Here is an 18,103-nt window from a genome sequence, read left to right on the forward strand (position 1 = left end):
AGACATTAATTAAACTTAATGCTGGGCAGGAAAGAAGTATTCAAGACCAGGTAAAATGAAGAAATATAAGCAAATGAATGAAATTTTTAGATTGATTCGTAGAGTGAGACAGGAATATTTTTTAAAATTTGTAATTTCTAATGACTATCAGTATATAAAACTAAGAATTATATGGCTCTCAATTGACTAAAAACTGTACTTAAGATTTGAGCTAGTGAAACAACCATATATGATCTTCTATTTCCACTTTTCTGTCTCAAGAATGACTTGTGAAAATGTTTTTTTTGAAATTTTACATTCTTATCTTGAAAGAGCTTCACAAAACTTACATGAGAATCTGGATGCTCATAAGAGGTCTGATTTTTTAATGGCATGTTTGTATTTCTGTTATGAACATCAATGTCAAGCATTCGTTTCCTGAGCTGTTCTCTACAACACAATTTAATTTGTAATGGACACTCAATAAATGATTGGTTGGATATGCAAATCAACACCTTAGTTCCATCAATTTTCATTTCATATAAAAATGCCTGATCTTCTATACTCATCAATGAAACAGAGAGAGATGAAGGAGGGAGAGCAGTTGAGACTGAGAGGATGACAAGCAGACCTCATTCTGCAGTGGATTTCCTACACTCTCCACTTCTGAATGCTTGGAAACACTTGCCATGCTCAAAAAATATTGGTATTTCCTAGGCAGCAAATGGGAGTTAAAGAAAGTCCATATTTTATATTACAATAACTTACACTATAATACACAGTCAACATACATTACTAAGCTATTTCAATTCATAGAAAATGTACATAAATATAGGTGAGCAAGGTGTAGGAGAAGGGTTAGTAATCAAGCTGAGTGTGATTGTGAGATTAAATCTAATATTATACAATTATTGTATAATTGTATCAGTTGACATATCTGTTGAAACAAAAGGTGGGAGAGTTTTGCATGCGTTTCCGAAATATACTGGATGATGTTAGGAGAGAGGCGGGTCAACGTGGCTAGGCCAGAAGTGTTTACTAATTGAGGCTTAGGAAAGTTAAGTTCCTAACCAGAGACTGGGAGATAGAGGCGCTCAATTGTATAACATTTATATTTAATATATATTTAATAATATATAGTAAAGTCTTAAAATGCCAATTTTAAGTCTTTTCACTTTCTTCTTAAAAACAGAGGTTTAATTGCGTTTGGTCCACAGTCGGTATTTCACATTATCTCATAGCATAGGGCCCCTGGGGGGAGGGCTCTGTGCAGTACTTGGCGTGGCCTGGGGCCGGGGGAGATAGAGCAGTAGACCTGGTCAGGCCCGGAAGGGGAGAAGGAGGGCCGGGGCTCCTTAAGATCTACTGAGGGGCTGGGCGCGGTGGCTCACGCCTGTCATCCCAACACTTTGGGAGGACGAAACAGGCGGATCACATGAGCGCAAGAGTTCCAAACCAGCCTGGCCAACATGGTGAAATCCCGTCTCTACTAAAAATACAAAAAATTAGCCAGGCGTGGTGGTGGGCGCCTGTAGTCCCAGCTATTCTGGAGGCTGAAGCAGGAGAATCGCTTGAGCCCGGTAGGCCGAGGTGCAGTGAGGCAAGATTACTCCACTGTGCTTCAGCCTGGGCGACAGAGTGAGACTCCATCTCAAAAAAACAAAAACAAACAAAAAACCCTACTGAGGGCCACGGAGGTGGGGGAGCTAGGATAGAGATGGCTCAGGCTTAACCCTGACAACTCAAAATTCCACTACCTTGTACGGGCCTCAGTTTCCTCACGGGGTCCCAGCGTAGGTCTGAGGTCTGTTGGTCTGAGGGTCCTAGGGAAATCCAGCCACTCAGGAGCCTGAGATATTTTAGCATCGTGGCTGGGCCCCCTCTCCCAGGGGACTCATTTCCTAGCACCCTCTCCACTGTCCCCGCCCCATTCCTCGGGGAAAAAAAAATTTTTTTTATTTTGTTAATACTTCCTGAAACTTTTGCAGGTACAGAAACCACTTACTGATAGGCTGAGAAAAGGGGGAAGAGGAGAGGCAACCAGAAACCTTCAGGGACCCGTTCCCTCCATATCCAGGTCTCTTCTCTCCAGCACAGCTCAGCCCACAGCCTGGACATGCCAGCGGGGACCTTCACCCTACACGCATCAGGATACGGCCTTGATCCCTTCCGCCACAGCCCGGTGGCTCAGTCCTGAGAAGGAACCAAAGCAAGGGGAGGTGGGGAAAAAACCCTGCTGCCTGATCCCACGCTGCCACTCAGACCCTCAGTTGACTGGCAGCACTGAACAGGTTAAAAAAAAAAAAAGATGAAAACACAGAAAAACCCAAACACCCAGAAGGGGAGACCATGTGTGGAGAGAGCGTGCTGGGAGCCTCAGTAGCCGGTCTCTTCCTGGTGGTAAGGGAGATATTCAGGGGCCTCCCCTGGCCCCGGGCAGTCGCCGGAGCCCGAGGGAGCGCTGTGGGCCACTAGGCCTCCCCAGTAGTACTTGGGGTCGTATATCTGTGGGCCCAGGCCGAAGGCCTGGCCGCTCTGATGAGCGCCCTGCGTGTATCCCATCTTCAGGGACATGGAGGAGTTGTCACACTTGTCGATTCCCAGCTTGGTGTCATAGATGTACTCATTCCTCCTATCTAGCTGTAAGTTTGTATTTGTTAACCAACCTCTCCCTGTCCTCTCCTCCCTGTTGCTCTCCCCAGCCTATAATAACCAGAATTCTACTCTCCACTTCCATGAGCTCAGTTCGTTTTTTTTTTAGCTCCCACATATGAGTGAGAACATGCAAGATTTATAATTCTGTGCCTAGGTTATTTCACTTAATATAGTCTTCCAGCCTGATCCACGTTGCAGCCAAGGACAGGATTTCATTATTTTTACGGCTAAATAGTACTCCACTGTGAATAGATACTATGTTTTTGGACATTTAGGTTGATTCTAATCTTGGCTACTGTGAATAGTGGCTGCTATAAACATGAGGGTGCAGGTATCTCCTAAATATGCTGATTTCCTTTCCTGTAGATAAATGCCCCATAGTGGGACTGCTGGAAAAAGAAAAAATTCTTTTTCTTTAAACCTGATCATGTCTGTCCTCATAAATGCATGTTACACCCATCTCTCACCATCAATGCCACCCCACCCCCAGCAGTTTTTCACTCTTCTCTTCCCTCGTTCTCTGCACCCCGTGTGCCTCCATACCCCAGCCTCAGGCCTTTCTATACCACTTCCCATTTGAGGCACTGTGTTTTTATTCAACTTTGGTACTGTCCTTTGAGAATCTTCAACGTGATTTGGATATGGCACTTTTTATCAGGATGTTACGTCAGAGTTGATAAATTCAAAGTAATATCGTTCTTTTTCCTGCCAAAGTCAGCTCCTCCTTTCCACTGCACTTTCCTGCCGATGTCACCACTCTTTCTCCTGTTGTGTAGGGAGAACACAGTTCACCTCCCTGGCATGAAATGTGCAGGTGCTCAATAAAGATTTGTTGAGTACATGAATGAATGTTCTTAGAGGACACCCTTGTACCTGGACTGGTCATTACATAGGTGTAAGTTTTATTCTCTAAAAGGAGTGAGTGAGAGTTTATACTAAGGTTGTAAGCATCCCTCAGGGCAGACTCTGGATATATATTACAGAACTGCTGAACTTGTGGAATGTGCATGTTTAATACTGAAAATATTTAATGCCACATGTGTAAGACTTTTGCCAACTGGAATCTGAACATCAACAACTTTGAAGGGCTTATTGTACCTTCTCAGCACCAAAATACTTCCTACGAATGCACAAATTTATGTGCAAACGTATAGAAAATTGACTTTAAAGTGTACAACAAATTTATTTTAGCAATTGGGCCTGGGGCACCTAGAAGGAGAATGAGATTGGAGTGGTAGGGGTGGAACATTAGCTAATAATGCTTTATTTTATTAAAAGTAATTACTGAAAACCAATGCAATAAAATATTAACATGTTAATTGAAGGGGTTGGGAGTATAGTGCTTATATTCTTCTTTACATGTTTTAATATCTTTAAAATTCCTTTTTTTGCTTTTTGTAAGGAAGTCACAGTTAAATTGGCAGTATATCTCTAATGGTACAGGAAATAATGTCTGATTTCTAAACATTGACATTCTACATTAGATGAAATATATTAACTATTAAGCTTTGATATTACACTATAAAATTAATTGAAGAAAGCCATCCCTCTTTGTTTCTTTTTTTTTTTAGTTATTATGTGCCCCATATGATCTGCAGGAATTTTTTTTCTAGGCTTTGATCATTTTAAATAAAATCAAAATTTGTTCAAGTTCAGTTAACACTCAGCTGTGAACCCTATGGTACTGGGGTCTTTTTCAATGGGAGATCTCTAAGCATTATTCCAGATTATTCTATGCTAATTGATCTATTAATAATTTATAATATATTATGAAATACATTAAATTTCTTAAAAAGAAAAAGGAAAGAAGTAAAGGGAAACATTTATTACAATTTAAATAAAGGAATTAGCAGTTGAAAACAAGAAAACCTATTCTGAGCATCCATACTTCTCGGCAACCAAAACAATCAATGAAATCAATGCATTGGGTTAAACAGTTCCCAATTGCCCACTATGTTACCAGGAGAAAAAAACCCTTTATCATAGGGTTAAACTTTGGGAAGGATTTTCCATAAGGATCTTAATATAAAGGTTCTTGAATGACATAATGTACAAGGTCTTTGATAGCAACGCTACCCACAGTGCAAAGATGTTTTACTAGTCCTGTTGGTGTCTCAAATTGGCTCTCGGTAAGTAATCTGGACATATCGTGAAATTATAATTCTGTGTAGACAATTCAACTTACCAGGTTAGAGTGATGCAATCCAAATAGATGGCTTTCTTCTGATCTCGCTTAACAGAAATCTTGAAAAATCTGGAGGAGTAAATGTTTAATATACCCTCAGTTCTCAACCATTCTTCTTCCCCTGAAAGACAACATCACAGGCAGGACATCCTCCCAAGGGTACACACAATATTATGTACAGTTCCCACGTGAGAAAGCACATCATAATCTTAGTGAGAATGATGTTCTCATAAGGTCAGTTATACTCAGTGTGCATAGTTGTCCAAGTGTGAGTATGAAACCAAGTCATTCGCAAGTACCACTAGTCTGATTATTAGTAATAATAATCCACTTGTGACATAGTTTTTCTTTGCTGAAATAAAATATTGTTTTGACACCATGGTTGAAATGTTGGTCTTAGGTCAATGCTCTCTATTATCTGTTGTTGTTGCCAAGCCTTTGAGAGGTGTTTTATGTGGGGCAAAAGGTCCCTTCCTGTGTCTTTGGTCAAAGCAAAGGAGGAGTACAGATGACTGAGAGAGTGATCACGCTGCTGTGCTCACCTATGCGGTAGACCTTGTTCCTGGGTTGGGAGATGTTTTGTGATCAGGGTGCAGTAGAAAGAGCACACTAGTAGCAGTAAAGAGAGGTGACCCTGGATGCAGTTCTGCCTCTAACTTCCTGAGTGACCTCAGGCTAGTCACGCAGTGACTGCTCCCCACATTTCTTTTTGTAAGCTGCAAGGATTGAATCAGACAATAGCCTCTAAGTTTCGTCTCAACTCTCATACTCAGGGATGCCAACGATGTTGGTAATAAAATAATATGAACATGCCAAAAAAATAAAAATAAGGAAGAGAAGTAGGTATGTAACTTTACTCTGGGACTCCTGTGGTATCTCACAACACCATGCTTCATGAACCCCAGAGAAAGCAAAAAATCCAGCTAGTGTTATAAATCCTGATCAGCTGAATTCTTTCATATGTTGCAGGCTGACTCAAGTTATTCATCGCAGAGGCCAGCAGCTCCCTGATGCATCCTTCCTTGTCTCTGGACAGGGTAAAAATAAGAAATTGGCCATTGTGAGACACTCTGAGTTTTGTGGGATTGAGCAGAGCATATTTTATATTCTTCTCTTGGAACTGCCTCTTGTTGGTAGTAAATGGTTGCCAGCACTGTTGTTTCTCAATAGACAAGTCCTAGAAATAAAGATAATTCAATTTTCACTCACTCTTAGCTCTTCTGCTACCAGTGTTCTTCTTTGACACTGACAGGGCTGCACCTGTCTTCCTGGCCTGACATAGCACTTGTGTGGTTTGCCACTTGCCAGAAAATCCACGAGTCATTCTAAAGACCTTTTGCCCAGCAGAGACCACTCCAGTGAGCACAAATTGTCTAGTGGTTTTTTTTAGATGGTCTTCCTCCTTGGCTCATTTCTCTCCAAGAACGAAGATATCAAGGTGTTCATTTAACAGCAGCTCCTGAAAGACAATCCAGCTTGGTTTAAATCTTTAAAGGTTTTCATTATAATAGAAAATATAATAGCAAGAGTAGCATCCTCTGTTACACTGAAATTAAATTACAATTCTTTCACTGTTGGGGTGGCAAGTATAATTCCTATCACTTCTTTGGAAAGCAATACAACTTACTAAAGATCACCAAAATGTTTATACTTTTTGGAACCAAAAACCTTACTGAAAAAAAATTTATTCCAAGAGTATGATTCAACAGAAAAAAAAAACCAAGTAATATACATGTGCATGTTTCTCCCTGTGAAAACAACAGCACAGAATTTACTAGACAAGTTTTGAAACAGTTGGCTATGTGGTAACATGGAACAACATTCTCCTATAATGTTGAAAGATAAAAGCTTAGAGAATAGAATATATTCTATGACTGCAACTATGAAAGAAAACATAGATCTACATAGGGACAAAGATGATAAACATGCGAAAACAGGTGTTAGATTCATGGATTATGTGTATTTTTCCTGCATTCAGATTTATCTTTATTATTGCTTTTTTATGTTCCCCTCTCCTCCCCCCAAAAAATCCTAAAGATCTTGAATATGCCCCTATCAGTATTTAACATTTCTTCTGAAACTGAGTCTAGATACTCAATCTGCTCCAGTTTTTTGAACAAGATGAGTAGCAAAGTTATTCTTTCCATTTTTTCATTTGTTTGTATTTTTTGTTTGTTTGTTTTTTGTTTTTTTTACAGCCAGACACAGGTCTTGAATTGTACAGCTGACTTCTTTGTTTGGGATATGTTACTTTCAATCATTTTCCTGATCCTCTGCATGATTTACAGAAGCCGAGTGGGAGGCTTTAGCATTTCCATGGTCCTCCTTCTCCACTATCATGAGATTCTTAGGTGAATTTTTTTTAGAGCCATTATTCTCCATTTATAAAGGCAGAATGCAGTGGCAGGAGCTGGGACTCTGGGAAACCAACAGCCAAGAATTCAAACTACAGCATACTATGAAACACTCAGATAAGATGTCCCCATCATATTCTATTATTGGGCAAAATAAAATGTAAACCATGTACTCAAAACAGCAAATATTGTGGGTGACAGTGACACTGGTATTCGGAAAGATGAAGAAACGCAATTAAGAAACCTGGCAAAGAAGTAAACATGCCATGTAGCTTACAAAAGACCAGCCACATTGTGTGTATTTTAATATTGTTTAACAGTAACACCTAATAAAGAGAGCATCATGATTGTGTGAACTACATTTTCGGTCATAATGAATGCTACAAAATTAACCTCCCGAGTTTAAATAGGCTACAACGTCTTGGGAAATATGCAAGAAGAGTTATTTGATAAAGGTGACAGTTTTTCACATCTGAAAATAATGTTTTTCTCCCAGCCTATCTTGATCAACAGCCAGCAGCAACACATTGCAGATATAATCTCAAGACCTTGTGGCATGTACTTCTCACTACATGCATAACTTACTATGGACAGAGGATCATGGAGATTTTGAATATAATTTCCCACATGACAGGAGATTAAATAGACCACATTGGAAGAAGCTAGGTCTCTGGAGAACCAAAAAGTAAACTTCAGCCAGTTCTGGAAGCAGATAAACAGCAAGAAATATACTTTCAGATGGGCTACTTTCTCAATAGTTCTTTCTTGCAAGAGCTCTAGGGAAAGTACGAGTTACTGGGTAAGAATGTAATAGAAAAGGGGCCAGCCTTGGAAAACTTTGCAATGGAAGAAAATCAGTGTCTCCTCATTTACACCTTTCTTTCTCCTCTTCCTTTGTAATGCCACCTTTCTTGGGATATTCCTTCCCCTAGAATACCCTGCCTGTCACCCCACGAGAACCTGCTCTTGAGACTGCATTTCTAATACCTATAATGAGATGTTATGTCAATGCCTTATCTCTCAGTGTGTGTATATACATATTAAGCTTTCTGTCTATGTTGTGCTTTCTCATGCAGAAATATCAGACATTAATGAACCAGTAAAGAAGATACTGAGGTGCAGAAGAGCTTTCCCAGTGTCCCAGGAGCCATTCTACACAGCATCCTACAGAATGACTGTGGATCTGCTGTGCTTAGTTTCTTTACTTGTGAAAACAGAGTAATAGTAGCACCTACCTCACAGGGTTGTTCTGAAGATTAGAGGGGTTCTTTCATGGGAAGTTCTAGAGCAGTGCTTGAGACATGGTAAGTGCTCAACATGTGTTCATTATTATTATTATCAATATTTGATGTAAAAGCCTTTCTGAAAGAAATCACACAAGAACATGATCAGTTAAAAGATATATATGAATGAAAGTATGTTTGGCGCTGTCACAACACAGAGTGGCATAATGGTTAGGAACATAGGCTTTGGAAGTCAACCATCTGTGCTCAAAGCCTAGTGTCACCACACAGCCATTGTGGGACACTGGGCCTCAGATTTCTAGCCTGAAAAATGGGAGAACAATGTCTGTCATATAAAGTTGCTGTAAAGATCAAACTAGATAAGAAATGTAAAATACTCAACAGTGCCTGACACAAAATAAACACCAATTAATGGTAGCAGGAAGAAAAGAGCACTCTTCACCAACATTTTACCTTCAGAAATTGGTTAAGAAGAAATGAGTGCTTAGGAACCTTCCTGTTAGAGCTGGGAACACAAATAACCCCAAGATATGACCCAACTGAGAAATGAGACACGAGAGTCAGCAGGTCTCAGGACTCGAGAACATATCATAGATCTGGGGCCAAGGGGACCTCCCAATACCCCAGTCTTGAATTAGCCAGATGTGCCTTTCAGTCCTTGGCTGAGCTGGACTGAGGCCTCCTCCAAAGGGAGAAATAAATGCGCATCCTGAAGAGAGCTGACTCTGAAAGAGAGAGAAACCCACAGAGGCTGAGTTTCACCAGTACAGCTACTTTCAAGCACATTCCTCAGTTAAGTCATTTCTCTTCCCAAGGGGAGGACTGAATGAGCTTATGGTGAGAGGCTGAAAGCTTTTCTCCTTTATTTTTCCCTCATGGGAGAGGATGGAAGTGCTATCCTTTCTGTGGGAACCTGCAGACTATGGACGTTTCCCCCAGCAGTTGGCATTGACTGATTTATCTGCATGTTTCTCTGTTCACATCCTCTATATGAAGAATCAAAGTGGGAATAGCTCCCCAAGTAATCTGATAGTACCAAAGCACTGTTCTAGTTTTGTATAATTTTTAAGTCTCTTCTTTAAATTTTTCTTTTTGCAGACTCCATCCCAGACACAGCATACCAGAGTCTCCAAAGGGCTAAGCTCAGCAATCTATTCTCAAGCTCCCAACAGGAGTCTTATATAGTCAGGCAGGCAATGATCATATATGGGGACCATTAGAAATAATCTAATGCATACCCTCTGAACTTCAAATTTTTAGTATTCTCATTTTCTGCTCAAGCTCAATTTCAACACAGTTCACAGTTTCTCATATCCACCATGGCATTCTGCCAAGGAACTACAACTCGTGTTCTCTAAACCCATCTGTTCTAAGAATGCTGGGCTGGTTATCAATTTCTAATGTACCTGCTTAAACTTTCCTCTCTCAATGTGTCCCTGACTGAACTGCAGAAGACAGAACAACTGTACTAGCCATCTCTTTCTGCATATCCCATGTCCCCACAGAGGCCACTGTGTCTTCATAAAGCTAACTGCCACGATTTTCACAAGTGATATTTTTCCTTCATGATTTTCCATTTTCTACTTGAGCATTAAAATACCAGGGAGAAAAGGAAGATAATCGTTTAGCAGCTGGGAAAACAAGATATGTGCCTCAGCACAGTGCATGCTAAGTATTCAGAATGTATAGTTATAGTAGATAACTATAAATTAGATAACTATTAAAATAGTTATATTAGATAAGTAATAGTTTTCTCATCTTCAAGACTTAAAAAGTTAACTGTTTTAAGTGGTATTCAAAAAAGGAAGGTACTCACTCACATCAACCCAATTAAAACCACATTTCTATAGCTGGATGTAACAATCTTAATCCAAATCATTCACCAAAGTTGTTTAACTTTCTTAAAGTAAGGCTCTAGACATTTGCTTCTTTACAAGTATCTTGCAAAGCCATTATGTGGTAGAAGAAAAGTTTAAATGCACCACATTTTCCTACTGCATTGTAACTAAAATTACTACTCACAGGATGTGTATAGCTTCTGCATTTTGGTCCATCACATTTTCCACCATCAAATGAGTGTACTCTTAAGGTTCTCACTTTATCATCAGCATAACATATTTTGCTTCCAGAATGCCCAGTAAAGCTGAAATTTTTCATTTAAAGTGATAAAAAAGTTCCCCAAATATCTACTTAACAATTTTAGGTCTGAGTTTTAGCAAGACAGTTTAATGCATACACAATGAAAACACTATATTTCTCACTCTCTCTCACACGCACAGATTAAAACCCCAAAGTTTTCACTATATTTCCTCTTTCTTATACAGCTCAATTTTTAACAGGCAGCTTCCTTATAATCTAAACATAATTTTAAATATGATTATCATAAAAATATTTTAAAACAGAGATGAAATGTATAAAGGCAGATATAGATCATCCATGGTTACATTGGTTACATCACATTTCTTTAGAAACAGAACTGTTTCTACTCCTGTAGACAAACTTTTCTCTCACACATTTAAAGTGAGGTTAGTGCTGACATAAAATTATCGCTCTACTCACTGTCTGAGTGTTTGCGGTACATTTTCTTCATTTTCACAGCCCCACCACTCTTGAGAGTATGAGTCAACAGAAGTTTGCAGGCTAAAACCGTTCAATAATATTTTCATCAATACTGGAATGATAGTAAGTAACATTACACAACATCAGAGGCCAAAAATTTTTCTTTGTTGAGCCCAAGATTTTAACTTATTCTTCATTACCTGAAAATACTGTTCATTTAACCTCTTTAGGAAAAAAAAATATTCTGTAGATGAATAATTCCTGCCTTAATGCTTCACCCAAGACAGTTCCTTCATACTTATCCTCTGATGCTTTGTTCTTTTCATCCATTTGATGTAGCAGGCAACAAGAATCACCTTTCCTTTGGTGATCTGACATAGCGATCTCTTATGTTTTTGCTAATTGTTTGATAAATATTTAGTAAATTTTTCCACGGTATGTATGCACTGTTTTTTGTAGTTCCAATTCTAAAGGTTTTATTAATGAATGAACATTGTCATCCTAAAAGAACAATTTCTCAGTGCTTCATAAACAGCTCTACATGCTGGTTGCTTATCATCATAGTAAACACCTGTGTTCCCGTGAAAAATAAAGATTCCTTCTTCTGCTTCTTGGCAACTGCTTCCACATAGACAATGATCTGGATGACACTTCCATTGACACGGAAAGACAAAAAGGCTTTCTGGATTATGAAAAAACATGATATCCAACAGATCTTGATCACCCATGTAATGTTTAACTTGTACATTTTAAGCCATGTCATAAGTATATCTCCTCATTGTGGTCACAATTGTCATATTATTCTTGAAATACTTCCTTCTCATTCAAGTCATGTTTGTCAACATAACTCCAGAGTTTACTCCAGCTTTTCCACAGTATGGATGCCTAGCAAAGCGACTATACCATCCTATTTGACGTTCCTTTTGTTCTGAGGCCATTGCAGAATTTGTGTGGAATTAAATTTCTTTAGTAAAGACCAAATATTATCAGCTGGTCTTTTAAAAAGGCTATCAGTGTGAGAGTCAACTTCTTTCAGGAATAACGGCAAGGACAATCTCTGCAAACCACATGGTTTAAAGAGTTTTTCCACTCTGCTGCATTCTCACTTGGAAAGGTTATGGAGTATATTGTATAATTAAATATTTGTAGAAATGACCCCTGTCAAGCCTTCCTTTAAAACTATGATGTAGTTGATCTTCAGCAAAAATCTGGAATTGAAGAGGTTTGATCCTGAAAATAATAGCTGACTTCAACATGGTCATAGTTTCTTCCAGTCTTTCACCTAGATGCATTTTCTCAACAGGCTGTATTTTCAGACTACACCTGTCCCACCTGCCGGGATGCGCAGCGGGACCAGCGCTGCCCACGCCTCTCACCGCACTGCATCCGCCTCCCGCCAGCCAGGAAGCCACTGCGGCCTGAGGCTTCCCGCCACCACCGCGCGCTCCTTCCTCCGGGGACATGGGGAGCTGGCTGAAGGCGTAAAGGAGCGAGCAGAAGCCTCAGGCCAGACACAGCGCCACCACGCGCGGTAGCGCCGCATGGCCCCAGCTGCGTTCCTCGGTCTCCGTCTCCGCCGCGCCCGCCTGGCGAACTGGAGCACAGGGACCATAGTTCTGGAAATTTATCCTTTTTCTCTCCATGGATTCAGCAGCAGTGTCTAAAAGAAAAAAATCCATCAATCAATCATTTATATATGTTTTAATATAAAGATAAAACACTGCGAACCAGTGGAAATGGATAGAAAGTAATTCAGTTTTACAGAACACATCTGTTTTTCAGGCTCTTACTTTTCTTAAACATAAAAGAGCCATATATATTTCTGTGGAATTCCCCTTTAACTTAAGAATTCATTATCAGCCAATTAGTTTAACGAGGCTGTTTTGTTAGAGGCTGTGGTTGCATTAAAAAATTAGAATAGGAACAACGACTTGTAAAAATTCAACACTTTATTTTATTTTTGAGACAGAGTCTCACTGTGTTGTCCAGGCTGGAGTGCAGTGGCTTGATCTCAGCTCACTGCAACATCCGCCTCCAGGGTTCAAGCCATTCTCCTGCCTCAGCCTCCCGAGTAGCTGGGATTACAGATTTGTGCCACCATACCTGGCTAATTTTTGTATTTTTAGTAGAGAAGGGGTTTCACCATGTTGGCCAGGCTGGTCTCGAACTGCCAACTTCAGGCGATCCTCCCCCCTCAGCCTCCCAAAGTGCTGGGAGTACAGGCGTGATTTAACATTTTAACATTTTAAACTACCACTTACTATATTCACTGTGTCTGTGATTTAATATATCTTTTTCAGTGGCCACAAAATTATAAAATGGATACAGAATAGTCTCTTCAAAAAATTAAGGAAGTTCTTTCTTTTTCTTTTCTTTTTCTTTTTTTTTTTTTTTTTGTGTGTGTTTGAGACGGAGTCTTGCTCTGTCGCCCAGGCTAGAGTGCAGTGGCGCGATCTTGGCTCACTGCAACCTCCGCCTCCCGGGTTTAAGGAATTCTCTGCTTCAGCCTCCAGAGTAGCTGGGATTACAGGCGCCCGCCACCATGCCCAGCTAATTTTTTTGTATTTTTAGTAGAGACGAAGTTTCACCATCTTGGCCAGACTGGTCTTGAATTCCTGACCTCATGATCAGCCCGCCTCGGCCTCCCAAAGTGCTGGGATTACAGGCGTGAGCCACAGCGCCCGGCCGGAAGTTCTTTCTTCTTAAAAGGATTATAAATATAATTCGTACTGGCATGACACTTTTACTGATATAGATTGACTTTTTGCTTCAAATAACCCATTCGTACATCGAAACTAATTTTGGTCAGTATGTGTGTGTCTGGATGTATGTGTGTGTGGATGTGTGGATGTAAATGGCAGTAAAGGGTAAAAGGGAAGGTGGAAAAAAGGGAGATGGCCTAACATTTTCCACACATTTTTTAAATACACAAAAGATATGTAGTAAAACAATGGTGTGGTGAAAACAAAATATTGCGAACTAGAAAAAAGACTTAGCTTCCGGTCCTGTCGGATCCGCCCCGCGGCGGCGCCCTCCAGCCATAAGCTCCACGCGTTCAACAAGGGCCCCTCCTACAGGCTCTTGGCGGACGTCCAGAACAGGCTTCTGTCCAAATATGACTCCCAGAAGGAGGCAGAGCTCCGCAGCTGGATCAAGGGATTCACTGGCCTCTCCATCCGCCCCAACTTCCAGAAGGGCCTGAAGGACGAGATTATTTTATGCACACTCGTGAACAAACTGCAGCCGGGCTCAGTCCCCAAGATCAAGGGTTTCCGTGTAGAACTGGCACCAGCTAGAAAACCTCTCCAACTTCCTCAAGGCAATGGTCAGCTACGGCATGATCCCGTGGACCTATTTGAGGCCAACGACCTGTTTGAGAGTGGGAACAATATGCAGGTGCGGGTGTCTCTTCTCGCCCTGGCAGGGAAGGCCAAGACTAAGGGGCTGCAGAGCGGGGTGGACATCCGTGACAAGTACTCAGAGAAGCAGAACTTCGACGACACCACCATGAAGGCCAGCCTGTGCGTCATCCGGCTGCAGATTACCAACAAATGTGCCAGCCAGTCAGGCATGACCACATACGGCACGAGGAGGCATCTCTACGACCCCAAGAACCGCATCCTGCCCCCCATGGACAACTTGATCATCAGCCTCCGGATGGGTACAAACAAGTGCGCCAGCCAGGTGGGCATGACGGCTCCCGGGAACCAGCGGCACATCTATGACACCAAGTTGCGAATCGACAAGTGTGAGAACTCCTCCATGTCCCTGAAGATGGGCTACACGCAGGTCGCCAATCACAGCGGACAGGTCTTTGGCCTAGGCCGGCAAATATATGAACCCAAGTACTAGCCGGGTGGCCCAGTGGCCCACGGGGCTCCCTCCGCCGGCAACTGCCCAGGGCCAGGGGAGGCCCCTTAGTACCAGGAGGAGATCAGCTACTGAGGCTCCCAGCACGCTCTCTCCACACATGGTCTGCCCGTCTGGGTGTTGGGTTTTTCTGTGTTTTCAACTTTTTTTTTTTTTAACCTGTTCAGTGCTGCCAGTCAACCGAGGGTCTGTGAGCGGCAGCGTGGGATCAGGCAGCAGGGTTTTTTCCCCCACCTCCCCTTGCTTTGGTTCCTTCGCAGGACTGAGCCACCGGGCTGTGGCGGAAGGGATCAAGGCCGTATCCTGATGCGTGTAGGGTGAAGGTCCCCGCTGGCACTTCCAGGCTGTGGGCTGAGCTGTGCTGGGGAGAAGAGACCTGGGCATGGAGGGAACCAGTCCCTGAAGGTTTCTGGTTGCCTCTCCTCTTCCCCTTTTTGTCAGCCGATCAGTTTGTGGTTTCTGTACCTGCAAAAGTTTCAGGAAGTATTAACAAAAGAAAGAAAATTTTTTTCTTCTCCGAGGAATGGGGCGGAGACAGTGGAGAGGGTGCTGGGAAATGAGTTCCCTGGGAGAGGGGGCCCAGCCACGATGCTAAAATATCTCAGGCTCCTGAGTGGCTGGATTTCCCTAGGACCCTCAGACCAACAGACCTCAGACCCCTCAGACCTATGCTGGGGCCCGGTGAGGAAACTGAGACCCGTACAAGTTAGTGGAATTCTGAGTTGCCAGGATTAAGCCTGACCCCTCTCCATCCTAGCTCCCCCACCTCCGTGGCCCTCAGTAGGGTTTTTTGTTTGTTTTTATTTTTGTTTTTTTTTTGAGATGTAGTCTCACTCTGTCGCCCAGGCTGAAGCGCACTGGAGTAATCTCGCCTCACTGCACCTCGGCCTCCCAGCTTAAGCGATTCTCCTGCCTCAGCCTCCAGAGTAGCTGGGACTACAGGCGCCCACCACCACGCCTGGCTAATTTTTTGTATTTTTAGTAGAGACGGGATTTCACCATGTTGGCCAGGCTGGTCGGGAACTCTTTCCCTCATGTGATCCGCCTGTTTCGTCCTCCCAAAGTGTTGGGATGACAGGCGTGAGCCACCGCGCCCAGGCCCTCAGTAGGTCTTAAGGAGCCCCGGCCCTCCTTCTCCCTTTCCGGGCCTGACCAGGTCTACTGCTCTATCTCCCCCGGCCCCAGGCCACGCCAAGTACTGCACAGAGCCCTCCCCCCAGGGGCCCTATGCTATGAGATAATGTGAAATACCGACTGTGGACCAAACGCAATAAAACCTCTGTTTTTAAGAAGAAAATGAAAAGACTTAAAACTGGCATTTTAAGACTTTATTATATATTATTAAATATAAATTAAATATAAATGTTATACACTTTAGCGCCTCTATCTCCCGGTCTCTGATTAGGAGCTTAACTTTCCTAAGCCTCAATTAGTAAACACTTCTGGCCTAGCCACGTTGACCCGCCTCTCTCCTAACATCATCCAGTACATTTCAGAAGCGCATGCAAAACTCTCCCACCTTCTGTTTCAACAGATATGTCAACTGATACAATTATACAATAATTGCATAAGATAATATTAGATTTAATCTCACAATCACACTCAGCTTGATTACTAACCCTTCTCTTACATCTTGCTCACCTAAATTTATCTACATTTTCTGTGAATTGAAATAGCTTAGAAATGTATGCCATCTGTGTATTATAGTGTAAGTTATTGTAATATAGAAATATGGACTTTCTTTAACTCCCATTTGCTGCCCTGGAAATACCAATATTTTTTGAGCATGGCAAGTGTTTCCAAGCATTCAGAAGTGGAGAGTGTAGGAAATCCACTGCAGAATGAGGTCTGCTTGTCATCCTCTCAGTCTCAATTGCTCTCCCTCCTTCATCTCTCTCTGTTTCATTGATGAGTATAGAAGATCAGGCATTTTTATATGAAATGAAAATTGATGGAACTAAGGTGTTGATTTGAATATCCAACCGACCATTTACTGAGTTTCCATTACAAGTTAAATTGTGTTGTAGAGAACAGCTCAGGAAACGAATGCTTGACATTGATGTTCATAACAGAAATACAAACATGCCATTAAAAAATCAGACCTCTTATGAGCATCCAGATTCTCATTTAAGTTTTGTGAAGCTCTTTCAAGATGAGAATGTAAAATTTCAAAAAAAATCATTTTCACAAGTCATTCTTGAGACAGAAAAGTGGAAATAGAAGATCATATATGGTTGTTTCACTAGCTCAAATCTTAAGTACAGTTTTTAGTCAATTGAGAGCCATATCATTCTTATTTTATATGCTGTTATTCATTAGAAACTACAAATTTTAAAAAATATTCGTCTCATTCTACGAATCAATCTAAAAATTTCATTCATTTGCTTATATTTCTTCATTTTACCTGGTCTTGAATACTTCTTTCCTGCCCAGCATTAAGTTTAATTAATGTCTAATTTGTTTACTTGGTTTAGTTACTTTTGGCCACGTTCAGTACACTTGTTATGAAGCAGGCATGTAGGAATGTTGACAAGTTTATGGTCCTCACTCTTCCAAATCCCAAATGGCGGCACCCCAACAGACACATACCACAATGTAAACACATACACACATACACACACAATCCACACCCACCCATACTCACCCACCTACACACAGACACACACACACACACACACACACACACACACTCCAGTGGATCAACACATGAAACACTCCACAGGCAAAGACATTATCCATCAGGGATCTCTTAGTGCACTACACACTTCTGTAAATTATCAGGACTCCTCAATTGAGGTGAGTCTACAGAGATTTCAAAGGCTATTTGAGCACTAAGCTATCTAACTACTGGTTGGACACTATTTAAATAATGCATTAAACACAACTCTTGAGGCTCTGAAGAATTTCTGTGCTTTCCAATGAACCAGGAGTTACAAGGTCCTGAAAACCACAAGTGTGTTACATCTTTTAATAGATAAAGCAAGGCTGATATTAATGTGAATATACTTTATATTTACTTCTATTCGTGTTAATTTTTCTTTGCCTGTAATATACATTTTTATATAACGGGGAATAAGAAACATCTTAGGAAAAAGAAAACAAAAAATAAAATTTTGCTGTTTACACTGTGCCTTGGTCCAGTAACCCTGCACTGCACATATACACTTTAAATTGGTGTCTTGGGGAACCACTTCGGTATTTCATTTTAATAGTGCATCCTGGAGAATATATTTGAGTGGATCACATATTACAGCTGA

The 18,103-nt window shown here is 41.3% G+C and overlaps 2 pseudogenes; one reads left to right on the top strand and one right to left on the bottom strand.

Annotated features, from left to right (window-relative positions):
- Nucleotides 1–3,192: 3,192 nt before the first annotated feature.
- Nucleotides 3,193–13,942, bottom strand: LOC117978980 (glucoside xylosyltransferase 1-like; annotated as a pseudogene).
- Nucleotides 13,926–14,897, top strand: LOC129395780 (calponin-2-like; annotated as a pseudogene).
- Nucleotides 14,898–18,103: the final 3,206 nt, after the last annotated feature.

This window comes from Pan paniscus, chromosome 12 (genome assembly GCF_029289425.2).
Source record: "Pan paniscus chromosome 12, NHGRI_mPanPan1-v2.0_pri, whole genome shotgun sequence".
Classification (NCBI taxonomy): Eukaryota; Metazoa; Chordata; class Mammalia; order Primates; family Hominidae; genus Pan; species Pan paniscus.